Raw genomic sequence first — 16,848 nt, 5'->3', positions numbered from 1 at the left:
ATATTCATACAGACTAATGCATGACAAGAGATAGCAATTTACTATAGGAATTATGGCAAAACGCCATTACAGTTAATTATGGTCCTGTTACATTTCGTTTTTAAAATTTAAAATAACCCACCACTGTCTCACAAAGTCATATAATACCATAATGGCATTAGGGAAGATTCACTCTTAAAAAAATCTTCTTCTCTCTTTTTTCTCTGCATGACATTAACAATCTATAATCTTCATTTGTTAATTAAAACAAATGAAAAATGTGTTGAAGAACCACAGCGTTTTACATTGAGAAGTAAACATTTTTCACTGTAAACAAAAATGTGATTTTATATTTCTATTCCCTTACAGTCTATAGGCATTATAATTTTCATAATGGACAGTTACAGATGTTTTCCTAGCTAACCTGAATTCTGGGTAGAATTTAGACATATGTATGTCATCACCATTGTCATGTCCCTCTTTAAATAAGAAAACACTTGTTGGTATCTCCTGATAGTTTAGGAGGACTGTCAACAGATTACAGTGGTATTAACAAGGTAATACCCTGCTGAAAGCAGACAGATGCAGCAGAAAAGAGGGTTTCTGTTTTGAGATACACAGAGAGAGAGACACACACACAAAACACTATACAAATACAGATAGGGCTTAGTAATTAAAAAGTGACACATTTTTATTCTTTACATGTAGTCCTTGATTTACTGGACATGGTGGCTCAAGATGCCACCGTGGCTAAGATGCTGAGTTTGTCGATCAGAAAGGTCAGCAGTTCGGTGGTTCGAATCCCTAGAGCCGTATAACGGAGTGAGCTTGTCCCAGCTTCTGCCAACCTAGCAGTTCGAAAGCATGTAAAAATGCAAGTAGAAAAATAGGAACCACCTTTGGTGGGAAGTAAGAGTGTTCCATGCGCCTTTGGCATTTAGTCATCTGGCCACATGATCCCAGAGACATCTTCGGACAGTGCTGGCTCTTTGGTTTTGAACTGGAGTTGAGCACCATCCCCTAGAGTCGGGAACAACTAGCACATATGTGCGAGGGGAACCGTTACCTTTACCTAGTCCTTGACTTATGACCATTGGGACCAGAATTTTCTTTGCTAAGCACAGTGAATTTTAAATGAGACTTATTTATTTGTTTATTTGTTTGTTTATTCTATAGTTGCTCCAACCTTAAGGGATACAATCAGGGGTGAAACTCAGCAGGTTCTGACTGGTTCTGGAGAACCGCTAGCTGAAACTTTGAGTAGTTCACAGAACCGGCAAACACCACCTCTGGCTGGCCCCAAAGTTAGGTGGGAATGGAGATTTTGCAATATCCTTTCCCCAGGAGTGGGGAGGAAATGGGGATTTGGCAGTATCCTTCCCCAGCCACACCCACCAAGCCACACCCACCAAGCCACACCCATAGAACCAGTAGTAAAAAAAATTGAATTTCACCACTAGATACAACCACTACCAATAGGTCAATTCCATAATCCCTTTGATAAAGAATTGGGTGTAATTTGGAAGCTTTTCCTACTACAGGATCTTGCTGGTTTCATCAAAGTGATGGAATCACTGTTGCAACATTCCATTGCCAGCTGTGCCATTTTGGGGGACACATGTGATGTCACAACACTCAGAGAAACTGATTCAGGGCTTAACGTATAACGTCACACTGCTGTTTTTGATCGTCCAACTCTTGTAGCTCTTTCCACGGTTGCTGCTGCAAGGGGTATCCCAGAAGGGGAGATTGAAATAGTTAAGATGTCGAGCTTCCTGGGAGGAGCCTACTGGTGGAAGCAGCAAAAAATCAGCTGCCTCCGAATTCCTGGCTACGTACCTGTTTAGAGGATCTTCCATCTGACGTCTTATCAGGTTTTCTTATCCTTCAGGCAAGAAGGAAAGAAGAAACTGTTTTGCTGGCAAATGCTCTTCGATTTTTGCAGCTTTTGTGCTTGCAAGGAAAGGGGGGCTAGCCCAAGGCAGAACGGCTGTCCGTGCTGGGAACTTCAAACTGCCTCGTGCAGGACAAAGTAGGTCTCTCCCACTCTGATCAAAGTTTTGTTTGATTTATTCTTATCACGAGCTGGATCCGTTCACTGTGGACATTAATTGCTTATCAACATTTTAGCTTCTTTTATTTTTCTCCTCCGAAAAATTATTTACTCAGAGGCTTCTAAAATGGCGCCGAGCAGCCTGGTTTCTCCGGTAATAACGAGCACTTTTTGCTAGACAATGCAAATCCTCAAAAGAATTCAAAACAAAAGAGATAGCTTATCAAATGTTTTGGTTTCACAATAGAAGAATTTTACTCCTTCATTAACTTTGCTTATTTGGAAGTTAAATGGTGATGAATCTGTTGAACGGTCTTGTTACAATGTTTACTCACTGAAAGTTTTGCCAAGCCTTAAACTTCAAAATAAAAGCCTCTTTTTTTAAAGCTGCTTATTTAGGCAATAGAGTTTTATTAACTGCAGGCAGATAAATTTTGAAATGGCCTCAAAACCAAATATTAACTTGAAGTCGTCACCCTCTACTTCCAGGGGCACATCCTCAGTGCCTGGCACAAAGCTGCAGCCTCCGCTTCCTACGCCCCCTGCTGGGGATGTGTTAACGAAAGAATTTTTCCTGAGTAATTTAAGCGAGGCTCTTAATGCACAGACAATTAAAATGGAAGATAAATTTAGAGATAATAGAGAGGAGAGAAAAGAGGAAATAAAAGAAATGAAAGAAGAAATTAAAAATGAAATTAAAAGTGAAATAAAAGGACTTAAACAGGAGTTGTATGAGAAATTTGAGGCTAAGGTTGATAAAATTAGAGACGACATGCTGAGTCTTGTAACTGTATTAACAGAACATATTTCTGGAGTGGAAGATACTTTAGAGGTTCTTAATGATGCCAATGCTAACTTGACATTGAAAACAGAGGTGGTGGAACAAAAAGTGGAAAATGCTGAAAAAGAAATTATTATGATACAGTACCGTCAAATGGAGTTCGCATTAAGAGTAAGGGGGCTGCGTGAGGAGAAACAGGAGAACCTGAAACAGATCCTATCGGAAGCTTTTGACCGCCTGATGGGAAGACCAGGGACCAATCAAGGCTGGCAAATTGACAAAGCTTACCGCGTCAACTCCTGGCTGGCAAAGCAGAAGCAGCTTCCTCGAGACATCGTTATATATTTTACTACAAGAGAGTTTAGAAATATGGTACTGCAAGCATCTTATAACACTAAGCTTCAAATTGGCGGTCAAGACCTGGTTGTTTTGAAAGAGATACCACCTCCAATGTTAAGAGCCAGGAGAGACTACGCTTTTTTGGTTGAAGAACTCAGAAATCGTCAGATACAGTATAGATGGGATGCACCATTTGGCATCATATTTACATTTGATAAGCAAAGGCACCGCCTCAACTCTGTATGGAAAGCCCGAGATTTTTATTATAATATACTGAAGGCCGGACACCCTGCACCATCTGGACCTAGAGAAAGACCACAAGAAGGACAGGATAGACAGCAAACTACACAACCACCAGACAAGATGGAGCATCTCTCTTTTCTAGAAGTGCAAGGTGCTATGGAACCAAGACCTAGCCGCATGACCACTAGACGTATGGAGAAACAAGCTAAAAAGCAACAGCGTCAACAATCACCGGCCATCGATCAAGGATCTACAACAACAAATCTGGAAGCAATGGGAGGAGCTAGACCTAAGGTTAAACAGGCCGTGCAGGAAGCTCTAAAAATGCTTCAACCAACCAAAGATGACAACTAAGATTTTAACATGGAATGTCAACGGACTGAACTCTCCACAGAAGAGGAAGAAAATATTTCATTATCTCAAACAGTTTAAGAACGATGTAATTTGTTTGCAAGAAACTCATATCAAGTCAACTGATCAAAAATATTTGATCAACTCAAAACTTGGTCAACATTTTGCAGCTTCTGCTATGGAAAAGAAGAATGGTATAGTTGTATACTTAAGAAAAGATATGAAAGCTGAATTAATAGAAGCAGATCCCTTCGGAAGATATATTGCTTTAGACTTAATCTTAGAAGGGAAAAAGACATTACTTTTGGGAATTTATGCTCCCAATCAACAGCAAGATAGATTCTATAGAAATCTTCATGCTAAATTAGTACAGTGGGACTATAGTTCCTGTATACTATTGGGTGACTGGAACGGAGTGATAGACACTAAGAGAGATAAGAAGATTTCCCGCCTAAATACCAAGATGCGAGCAAAGTTACCCAAATCTTTCTTTGACATTATGGATGATTTTGAATTGAGAGATATTTGGCGAGAAAGAAATGCAGAGGAATCTGACTTCACTTTCTTCTCGGACAGGCATCAATCCCTTTCAAGGATTGATTTTATTCTAACCACTAATGATTTGCTTTCTAGGGTCAAGAAAACAAAGATTGCAGCTAGGATCCTTTCGGACCATAACCCAGTTTGGATGGAGTTGGGAAGGGTAGTGCAGGCAAGAAGGTCTTGGAGATTGAATGAAAACTTATTTAGATATGAAAAGTATATTAATGATTGTAAAAAATTACTATCTGAATATTTTGTTTTGAATATGAATAAGGGTACATCTATGGAATTTGTATGGGACGCAAGCAAAGCGTATATGAGAGGAGTTTTGATGAATATAAATAAAACACATAGAAATAAGCAAGGGTTAAAACGAACAGAACTGGAAGAGGAAATTAAGAGAAAAGAGCTGGAGTTAACAATGAACCCAGATGATACAAAGGTTAAGGAAGCTATTAACATATTAAAATCTCAATTTGACATGTTGATCTCTGACCAGGTGGCTACTAATCTATTATATGCAAAACACAATACTTTTTGTAATGCAAACAAACCTGGCAGATGGTTAGCTTATCAGATTAGGAAAAAAAGGAAAACTCGAAATATATCTAAACTGATTTACAGAGGGAAGGAGGTGTTTCAACAGGAAGAGATTCAAAAGGCTTTCTGGGAATTTTTTACAGAACTGTATAAAGGGGATAAAATTAATGGTTTAGACATAGACAAATATTTAGATAAAGAGAAAATACCTTTAGTTAGAGAAGAACACAGGCAAAAATTGAATCAACCAATAACCTCGGGGGAAATCCTGCAGGTAATTAAGCAATTAAAGTCAGGGAAAGCACCAGGTACAGATGGCTTGACAGCGGTTTACTATAAAAACTTACAGTTAGAAATGGTAGAACCTCTTAGAGAATTATTTAATATGATTCAAACGGAAGGTAAAGTCCCTCCATCTTGGAAGACAGCGTTTATATCTTTGATACCCAAAGAAGATCAAAATACTACTCAACCCAAAAATTATAGACCTATTTCATTACTGAATGTAGATTATAAAATTTTTACTAAAATATTAGCAAATAGGTTAATGTTGGTCATTCAACAATTGATACATACGGACCAAACAGGTTTTATACAAGGGAGACAGATGAAAAGTAATGTTAGATTAATTATTAATGCATTAGAATATTTGGGAAAGAACAACCAGATCCCTGCTGCGTTTATATTTTTGGATGCTGAGAAGGCCTTTGATCGAGTTAACTGGCAATTTCCGTTGAAGATACTGCAAAAAATGCAGATAGGAGATAATTTTTTACAGTCAATTAAAGCAATATACCAACAGCAAACAGCACAAATCATAGTCAATGGAAGTCTAACAGACTCTTTTCAAATTGGAAAAGGTACAAGACAGGGCTGTCCTTTGTCCCCATTATTGTTTATTATAACTTTGGAAGTATTGTTGAATAAAATACGGGGCTTGGATGGTTTAAAAGGGATCAAGATTAGGCAGCAAGAATATAGAGTCCGCGCTTTTGCGGATGATTTGGTCATAATATTGGAACAACCGCAGGAATCCAGTATGGTTTTAATGAATATGATTAATCAATATGGTCAAGTGTCGGGCTTTAAAATAAACCTAGGAAAAACCAAAATATTAGCTATAAATATGAATATTAAACAAAAGGAAGAATTAGGAGTGATGCTAGGATGTGAGGTAGTTAAAAAAGTCAAATATCTTGGAGTTAACATTTTAACTTCAAATGGGAAATTATATAAGCATAATTATGAACCACTTTGGCATAGCATACAGACAGAGATGAAAAAATGGGAGAAATTGCACTTATCTTTGCTGGGTAGGATAGCGGCAGTGAAAATGAACATTTTACCAAAATTTTTATTTCTCTTCCAAATGTTACCTATACTTAAAAAAGATGCGAACCTTTTAGAATGGCAGAAGGGTATCAACAAATTTGTGTGGGCAGGAAAGAAGCCGAGGGTAAAGATGAAAATAATGCAAGATGTACGTGAGAGAGGAGGATTGAAACTACCTAATTTAAAACTATATTATGATGCAGTGGTATTATCTGTAATTAGTGACTGGATTCACTTAACCAATGATAGAATATTGAACATTGAGGGACACGATCTGGTATTTGGTTGGCATGCTTACCTGTTATTCAACAAAAAATTGGATAAGAACTTTAAAAGTCATATTTTAAGAAATGCTTTATTGCGGGTCTGGAAGAAATATCAATATAAATTAAATGACAAGATACCCATGTGGGCAATTCCTAGACACGCAATTGAAAATATGAATACAGCACAAAAACAGGACAGAATTACCTACAGACAGCTTCTTACCTCGGAAAGGGGGGTATTACAATTAAAATCTTTAGAGGTATTAAAAGAGGAGAAGGTAGTTCAAACATGGTTCCAGTATGGGCAATTACAGGCTAGGTGGAAAATAGATCAAAAAATTGGTTTTATTCAAGTTGAGGATAATCTGTTTAAACAAATAAGAGATCAAAGCTTAATGCATATAAAGAGGATATATAATGTATTGATACAGATGGATTCGGAAACAGAGTTAGTTAAAGATTGTATGATAAAATGGGCTCAAAATATTGAGGAACCAATAATGTTGGATACATGGGAAAGAATCTGGGTAAGAAATGTGAAATTTACACAAGCCCAAAATCTGAGAGAAAATTTTTACAAGATGTTCTATAGATGGCATTTAGATCCTAAAAAGTTGGCTTCTATGTATCCGAATGTACAGCCTAAATGTTGGAGATGCGGTTCTCTCGATGCTACATATTATCATATATGGTGGACCTGCCAAAAGGTTAAAGCATTTTGGATAAAAATATGGTGGGTCATGCAAAATGTTTTTAAAAGAAGGATAAAGTTTAGTCCTCAGTTATTTTTACTAGGTATATGTACTGACTTTACAGTGGTAGAGACCAATTTGACTCTGCACCTGATAACTGCAGCAAGACTGTTGGTGGCGCAATATTGGAAGAAGGAAGACTTGCCTACAATTCAAGAATGGACATTGAAAGTAACAAACTTAGCCGAAATGGCTAAAATATCGGCATATCTCAAAGATCATTCAAATGAGAGATATAAACGAGACTGGAAAAAATGGATTGACTATATACAAAATAAATACGGGACTAAGAAATTCCAGTTAGCCTATGCTTAAGATCAGAAATGATTTAAATTGTTTAAAGTTAGTTCAGTAAGAAGAAGCTAAGGTCAATCTAGAATGTCATTAATTTCTTTATTTCTTTTTTCTCAATAGATTTTAGACTGTGTTAGTTAAAATTCTATACCGTGTACGGGTTCTGGGAAGTCGGGGGGGGGGGAAGGAGGAGGGGGGGTGGGGGGGTGGAGGGAGGGAGGGGTACACACAAAAAAAAAATTGTACTTCAATGTTTTAATGACTGACAAATGATGACATATTTGTGTTGTTTTTTTAAAGAAAAATAAAAAAGTTCTGTAATAAAAAAGAAATAGTTAAGATGTTGGCTATGAATCACTGGTGGGTTCCGGATCCTGTTCCAACCGGTAGGGTTGGAACGGGCCCAGCGGTGTCCACATGGACACGTGCGAGCCTCCGCGACACTCCAGCTGCATCGCGCAAGCGCTGTACATGCCATGAGCATGCGTGGAAGCACGGGAGCCACAGGTAAGGAACTTGGGCAGGTGGGTGGGCACTCCGGAGCACCATACCAGAACGGTATCCGGTGCTCCGGGCAGGCTCCGATATTTCTGTACCGGGGCATACTGCCTGCAACCCACCACTGCTATGAATGTGGAAGGGCACGTCTTTTTTTATATGGTTATGATACCAGCAAGTTATTTTTCTGTTTTTTTCTGCAGAATTGTTGAAGGTGTTTTTGTTAAATCATGCAAACACAGATGCATTGGAAAAGTTATTTGCCGACCCAAAAAACAGGTAGTCCTTAACTTACAACAGTTCATTTACTGACCGTTCAAAGTTACAACGGCACTGAAAAACGCAAGTTATGACTGTTTTTCACATTTACATACAACTTTCGTAGCATACCCCATGATCATGTGATCAAAATTCAGATACCTGGCATCTGCTTCATATTTATGACCGTTGTTGTGTTCCAAGGTCATGTGATCTCCTTTTGCAACCTTTTAACAAGCAAAGTCAAGGGGGAAATCAGATTCGTTTAACAACTGACTTTACTAACTTATCAATTGCAGTGGTTCACTTAACAACTGTGGCAAGAAAGTTCATAAAATGGGGCAAAACTCACTTAACAAATGTCTCAACAACAGAAATGTGGGGCTCAATTGTGGTTGTAGGTCAAGGACTCCCTGTAGAACTGTACAGCATATACTCTACAATCTCTGGACATAGTTATTTGGTAACAAGCCACGACAACATCACACAAGCCATGACATTATTGGGAAAATGAAGTTAATTAGCTAATTGGAACTGACAATGATTTCCTGCAGGCACATACACTAGACTAGCAATGCTCTAGACATACACAAATAGATTCAGTCATCAATACTGTGCTACGAATGTCAGCATAGGTCAGAAGAGATAAAACTAAAATGTTCCAATTTCACTTAATTTAATCCATTAAAATGGATGAGATAGTTGCCTGAAAAGGTGCCTAAAGTTTGAGATTTATTTCCAGCTTGGGAGAATGGTCCATTGGTCAACATCATTCATCATCTTTGCTACAGGTTTTAGCTACAAAAGGTTGGCCTGTGAATTTCTAATCCGTCACACACACAAAAATCAGGAAACAAGATTGGGCTTGTGGTTTTGCTGAAAACTGACACCAAAAGCAATGAGGTCAAATGGTAAATACTTCATAACAACAGTACGGTGACTGTGCTGCATCCCCTCTGATTTATGACATGTATCACAGCTTCTGAGTAGTTGTTTAAATAAACATTTCAGGACAAGAACTTGGAAGTTACCTTTTTTTTTAAAAAAAATGTTTTTTGCACCTTTGAACCTTTTTTCTTGTTTTTTTATCATTTTTGTAGAAAATCAATAAATTGGATCATTTAGAAAGGAGGAGGAGGATACAATAAACTGGCAGCATGATCAGAAGTGTTTGGAGGGGTTTTTTTGTATTAGTTCTATACTCTAGATTTTAAAAAATGGGATTGAAATTATATTACAAATGTATAAAACATAAACATATATTTATATTTACACAATCCTAAATAATTTTGTTTGCATTATATTTACAGAACATACCAAAAACAACAAAACAAAAAAAGATTGTATGCATGGGATTAACTGCAATTTTCCTCTAGCTTTTTGTTTGGTTTGTGCTTCTGAGCATGCAAGATTTGAGGCTGGATTTCTTTTCACTTGAAAAGTTATTTTATTGGTTTATTTGTTTCCTGAATTTGACACTTCTTACTGCCTTGTCGTGGCGAAGGGGCGTAGTTCAATGAAGCTATGCGCTATGCTGTGCGGGGCCACCCAAGGTGGGCAGGTCATAGCAGAATGCTCTGACAAAACGTGATCCACTGGAGAAGGAAATGACAACCCATTCCATTATCTTTGCCATGAAAACCTGATGGACTGTACCAAAAGGCAAAAAGATATGACGTTGGAAGATGAGCTCCTCAGGTCGGAAGGTGTTCAATATGCTACTGGGGAAGAGCAGAGGGCTACTACTAGTAGCACAGAAAGAGTGAAGAGGCTGGGCCAAAGTCAAAAGGACACTCAGCTGTGGATGTATCTGGTGGTGAAAGGAAAGTCCAGTGCTGTTAAGATCTATACTCCTTAGGAACCTGGAATGTCAGTAGGCATGAGCTTAAATGGACTCCAGAGGATCAGTGGTGGGATTCAGCCGGTCCACACCTATTTGGGAGAACCGGTTGTTAGCTTTCCAAGCACTTCAGAGAACCAGTTGTTGGAAGAAATCTCCTTTTGTTTTTTTTCCCACTTTGCAGGGCTAATCCTGGAAGGAAGGAAGGAAGGAAGGAAGGAAGGAAGGAAGGAAGGAAGGAAGGAAGGAAGGAAGGAAGGAAGGAAGGAAGGAAGGAAGGAAACATTCTAGTGTTGTTTCTAGACTAATATTTATTGCCCTGGTTACAGAAACTGCCTCTCTGATTAACCCTTATTACATTGTAACAGCTAAGGCGAAGCGCCCATTGACGTGAGTGATGTTGAGTTGGCCACACCCACCCAGTCATATGACCACTGAGCCACACTTACCCAGCTGGTCATTAGGACAGAGAACCGGTTGTTAAATTATTTGAATCCCACTACAGCAGAGGATGGTAAAGGACAGGAAGACCTGGAGGAACGTTATCCATGAGGTCGTGATGGGTCGGACAAGGCCTTGCAACTAACAACAAAAAACTCCAAATGACAACACAATATTCCAGAAAATGTAAAAACAATAGAACAGGAAACAACTACAACAAAAGAAAGATGCATAAGATGGCAAATCCATCAGACACATCACACAACTTCTGCTTAATTGGGTGCCACTGAGCCAGGTTGATACCTGCTGACTGAATGAAAAAACAACTGTCATCTTGACCTGGACTTTACTTATTTACTCATCGGAGAGACAGCACGGTGTAGTGGTTAAAGTGCCTGAATGGGAATGGGCAGACCACTTAGGCACAGCAGCCAATTGTGCAATGTGTTCCAATCACTCCCTCTCAATCCCAAATTGGCATGAGGCTCTGTAGCAAGCTGGCTGATGGACAAAAGTCCTTTTTCTATCATGCTGTTACAGTGTTGACAGTTTCCCCTTCAAAAACATCCTGGCAGTACATCACAGGTAAGAAATACAACTGAAGCAGCTACTACAAAGTAGATGGTGTAGCCCTCCTAAAAGTATTATTAATACAAAAGCACATAATAACTAACTTTTAGATGTAGCTCTTTTACCAGATTTTTGCAATTGTTAAATAATTTAGAACCTAATTTATCCTTGATGATATTCATCAAGAATGAGAGAGAGAGAGAGAGAGAGAGAGAGAGAGAGAGAGAGAGAGAGAGAGAGAGAGAGAGAGAGAGAGAGAGAGAGAGAGAGAGAGAGAGAGAGAGAGAGAGAGAAGAGCTGAGGTGGTGCAGTGGTTAGGGTGCAGTACTGAAGGCCACTTCAGCTGACTGTTATCTGCAGTTCACTGTTCAAATCTCACCGGCTCAAAGTTGACTCAGCCTTCCATCCTTCCGAGGTGGGTGAAATGAGGACCCAGACTGTGGGGGCAATATGCTGACTCTGTAAACCGCTTAGAGAGGGCTGAAAGCCCTATGAAGCGGTATATAAGTCTAACTGCTATTACTATTGCTATAGGTGACTGGATGGATGCATGCATGGATTGAGCATTATAGATAGGCAGGCAAGCAGTCTTAACTATACCTATTTATTGTAAAAATTAACAAACTACTGTTCAAAAAATTTAAGAAATTGTTTATGATTTACACTGTATGAGAAAGCAAAACAATAACCTGCAATATTGGAAAATATGCTTTTGGGGGATTCCTTTGTATCAGACCTTGGCACCTAGTTACTGCCTGGACAAGTTCCTGCAATATTTTTGGCAACATTTTCAAAAGTGGTTTGCCATTGCTTCTTCCTAGGGCCAAGAGAAAGTGACAGGCCTGAGATCATCCAACTAGTCTATAAAAAGGAACTAGAATTCACATTCTCCTAGTTTCTAGCCTGGTATTTTAACCACTACCCTAAACTGGCTCTTGGAGAATATGCTAAACAATGTGAAAAACATAATAAAAAGAGTATTTAATATTGTATAAATAATTACACGGGAATGGTTTTATCTGTTACTGAAACCTCCCAATGTAGTATGTGGTTACTAAGAGCTGACAGCAACTAAATGGCATGTAATCAACCCAAAAGCTACCCAAAAAAGCTGAATCTCATGCATTCATTTACTGACTTTGAGATTTCCCAAAAGTGCTTTTTCCAAAAGGCAACTGAACGTTCTCATTTTTTCCCCTTTGAAAAGGTTTCACTTTTCATCCAATTAACAAAATATTTTCAAAAGAAAAAAATAGCCCAAGAAAGTCCAGTTGCCTTTTGGAAAAAGCATCTTTGGGACAAACCTATGACATGGATGATTGAGAATCTCCATAGACTTTGAGATTCATTTATAACTCTAACTTTTCCCTGGAGGGTATCGCTTATCTTTTAGACATTGTTCATATCTGACTAAAATACATTGCTTAAAGGCAAATTAGCTTGGGAGCTGGGGCGTATGTGAAAAAAGTTGTGCTAAATGAATCTCCTTCTGATGTTACACCAAGCTGAGATCAGCCTCTCTTTAAGTGCCTAAACTGAGTGTTTTATGGTGAGGCATGCAATTCCTTCAACTACGAGCGTGACTTTTCTTAGTTTCTTGGGGTCAGTTTGGCTAAATAAGCAGTTGTTCGTGGAAGGAACAGAGAGAGCAATGAAAGTCATATAAGCTTCCTTCTGAGATCCAAAACATGTCCCAGTCCACATACCTGTGTTAAGGAGAGACCATGGTTATTCAAACAAATAAGGGTGTATTTTTAATCCCCTATAAATAAAAGGAAGCACGATAGGGAGCCATTTAGGGTTGCATACCATATTGGAGAAAGGTCTGATGAAGCTTTCTTATGAACTCGAGCTTGTCATAAACCTCTGATTTATGTAGAAAATCATCTGATCCTGTAGCTCATTATATGGATTCCAAATCTGTCTGGACGTACCTTCCAAATCAAGATACAGACAGCATCTGCTATCTCATGCATTTTCTGTTATCTCATGCATTTTCCACATTACTCATATTTATGGGAAAAGGGATCAGCCAGAGGTGAAATTCAGCAGGTTCTGGAGAACCAGTAGAGGATTTTTTTTCTATATTTTTTTAAATTTTAAAACAAATAAACATAAACCCACACAAAACATAAAAACCATCCTCCAGTTACATTCCATATGTCGATTGGTTACAAAGCTTTTGTGCTTCCTCATAATAGTCTTCACTTGCAATTTATATAGAATCTCATATCATCAATCTAATATATATGTATACAATTATTATCATGGTTAAACATTCATTTGACTATAACTATCATTACATCCTTTTATGTGAGATATTCTAAATTTAAAATAAATTTATATTATGGCATTTCATTACATCATCCTAAAATCATCCAATAATATTACATCTTTATATTATATTCTATATAAAATTGTTTATCTTTAGTTACAAAACTTTTGAGCATCCTCTCCATAGTCCTCACTTACAATTTGTATAAAATTTCATATTATCAATCTAGTGTATATATGTGAATTATTATCATTGTTAATCATTTATTTGACTATAACTATTATTGCTTTATTTTATACGTAATATTCTAAATTTAACTAAATTTAACTTAGTTTTTATTATAACATCTCATTACATCATCCTGTATCCCTCCAATAGTAGTGCAATCTTATATCTCTTGCCATTTGTAGTATTTGTGTTCTGATTGCTTTCTTGGTAGATCTTATATGGACTTCTCTTGGCAACTTGTTGTTCATTGCATATCTTGTAAAGACTCAAAACCCTCCATCTGTTCCTTCCATCAATTTCCCTTTGGTTATTACCGATGCTTCTGCCAAAATTTCTCTCATTACTTCTGCCAAATTTTCTCCCTTTTCTTCTTCTATGTTTTGGAATCTGAGGTAAAGTTCCAATCTGTCAATCTCCCATTTCAGTATTCCACTCCTGTCATTTCCAACCACACTCAATCTGCTGTCAATATCAACAATTTTCTTATCTCTTTGTTCATCTTTTTCTTCAATTTTTTGAACCCTGTCCTCGAATGTCATCATCGTTTGGTAAATATTCTCAGTTTGTTCATCAATTTTTTCTGTTTTTTGTTCTATATTCTCCATTCTGTTTTCAATGCTCTCTGTTCTTACTTGTATTTTTTGAATTTCTAGCATAATCATTTGCAATGTTAATTCCTTGTCTTTTTCATGTTGCTCTATTCCTCCAGATAGTAAACACTGCCACTACAGCATCCAAAGATGTTTTATTAAATTTCAAACAAGTTCACTATAATCTTTCAAGTCAATGCTTTCTTTTCACTCCAGTCCAGCCAGTAGCGGAAATTTTGAATAGTTCGGAGAACTGGCAAATACCACCTCTGGCTGGCCCCAGAGTGGGATTTTGCAGTATCCTTCCCCTGGAGTAGAGAGGGAATGGAGATTTTGCAGTATCCTTCTGCTGCCACACCCACCAAGCCACACCCATGGAACCAGAAGTAAAAAAAAATGAACTGCACCACTGGAATCACCTAAATTATTAGCAAAGTTGCTTGAAAGTCTGTGCTGATTGACTGGTCCTCATCTTTACTCGCATCTTTAATAAATCACTGGAGATGTGTTATGTCCCTTCTTGCTTCAAGTGCTCTACTATCATCCCGTGCCCAAGAAACCCTCCACTAAGGAGCTGAATGACTACAGACCAGTTGTTCTGACATTCATAGTTTTGAAAACCTTAAAAAGGTTAGTGCTGGTCCACCTGAAAACCATCATGGATCTGCTGGTAGAACCCTTGCAATTGGCCTACCGCTCAAATATATCGAGAGATGATGCTGTCAACATAGCTTTACACTACATCTTACAACATCTTGAATCCCCAAAGACTTATGCAAGAGTCCTCTTTGTAGACTTCAGCTCAGCATTCAACACCATCTTTCCAGAAATCCTTCTCTCTAAATTGACTCACCTAGCTGTGCCTGATCACACTAATAGATGGATTACAAGCTTTCTAGCATATAGGAAGCAGCAAGTGAAGCTAGGGAAAATCACATCAAATATCCATTCAGTTAACACAGGAGTCCCCCGGGGTTGTATGCTGTTTTCCTTACTCTCTCCATTAATGTGTGCTCTCTCCATTATTCTTTTCTCCATATACCAATGACTGCACCTCTAAGGATCCCTCTGCTAAAGTACTGAAGTTTGCAGATGATAAAACAGCCATTGGTCTCAATCAAGAGCATGATGAGTCTGCATACTGATGAGAGATAGAATAACTGCCCCTGTGGTGCAGTCAGAACAATCTGGAGCTGAACAGTCTTAAAACTGTAGAGATGATAGTAGATTTTAGAAGAAGCTTCCCTATTCCACTATCTCTTGCAATATTAGACAATAAAGTATCAACAATAGAGACCTTCAGGTTTCTGGGTTTTATAATCTCCCAAAATTTGAAATGGGCACCTAACATTAGAACCATCATTAAAAAGGCACAACAAAGAATGTTCCTCCTGCATCAATTCAGAAAGCTCACACTGTCCAAGGACCTGCTGATACAGTTCTACAGAAGAATTATTGAAACTTGTCATTTGAACCTCTATAACTGTCTGATTTGGCACAGCAACCAAACAGGACAGATACAGACTTCCGCGAATAGTTAGGACTGCAGAAAAACAATTAAAACCAGCCTGCCTTCCATTGAGGACCTGTATACTGCATGAACCAGAAAGAGGGCTGAGAAAATATCTACAGACCCCCTCATATCCTGGACATAAAGTGTTTCAACTTCTCCCCTCAGTATTTCATTATAGGGCATTGCATATCAAAACAACTTGACACAAAGGTAATTTTTCCCTCTATGCTAAACATACTAAACATCTTATTCCCACAGCACTGTCTTAAGTCTAAAACTATTTACCCATGGAATACACTGTATTGCTATTATTATTCTCATTTTTCTCATTTTCTCATCTTTCCTACTACCTTCTCCTATTGGTATCCTATGATTTATCACTTGTTTGTACCTTATGATTTATGGTTGTGTCTTGTGATTTATGATTTATGACTTATTACTTTGTGTGAACACCGAGAGCTTATGCATCAAAGACAAACTCCTTGTGTGTCTAATTGCACTTCGCCAATAAATAATATTCAGTTCTGTTCTGTTCTATTCTATTATGGAAAAAAAATTCCATATGATCCTGGGTGTTTCATGACTAGATTTGACAATCATCCAATGAAGCTGAATGGTAGAAATTTCATAACACGAAGAGAAGGGTTGAATTTAACTGCATGGCTAAGCTTTGTGTAATAATGGACATATGCTTGGATGGTTTTAAAAGAAAATTAATAATCTATGGAGGAGAAGGTTCACAATCTTTACCAAACATGATGGCTGTATAATTAGCCATGATTCTCAAGACTAGTAAACCAAGACCACAAAACGGGAGGAAGTTATATGTTATGATTCAGTTGCCACTGAAGGATAGAATGCTGTCTTAGCTATACCATGACTATATTATTGTGGTTACAGATAACAGGGGTGGGATCCTACTGGCTTTACAACCAGTTCGCTGAGCACATGCTTTGCGCACACTGTGCATGCACTCTGCGCATGTATGCAATTTACCAAAAACTCATCTTCTGCATTACTGCTGGTGAGGAAAACAGCTGAGGTGTGGCAATCCACTCTGTCGCTCCGATCAGCTGGACTTCGGAATAGGAACTATAGGTGAGTATAGTGGTGTGGCGGGTGGACAAGCCCACTTCAAAGTTGGAGTGAACCTGTTTGCCCC

This window comes from Thamnophis sirtalis, unplaced genomic scaffold, assembly GCF_051295495.1.
Source record: "Thamnophis sirtalis isolate CommonGarterSnake01/CBP01778 unplaced genomic scaffold, rThaSir2_p1.2 scaffold_12, whole genome shotgun sequence".
NCBI classification, from domain to species: Eukaryota; Metazoa; Chordata; class Lepidosauria; order Squamata; family Natricidae; genus Thamnophis; species Thamnophis sirtalis.
The sequence above is the reverse complement of the archived record's forward strand: the minus strand, read 5'-3'. Positions refer to the sequence as shown.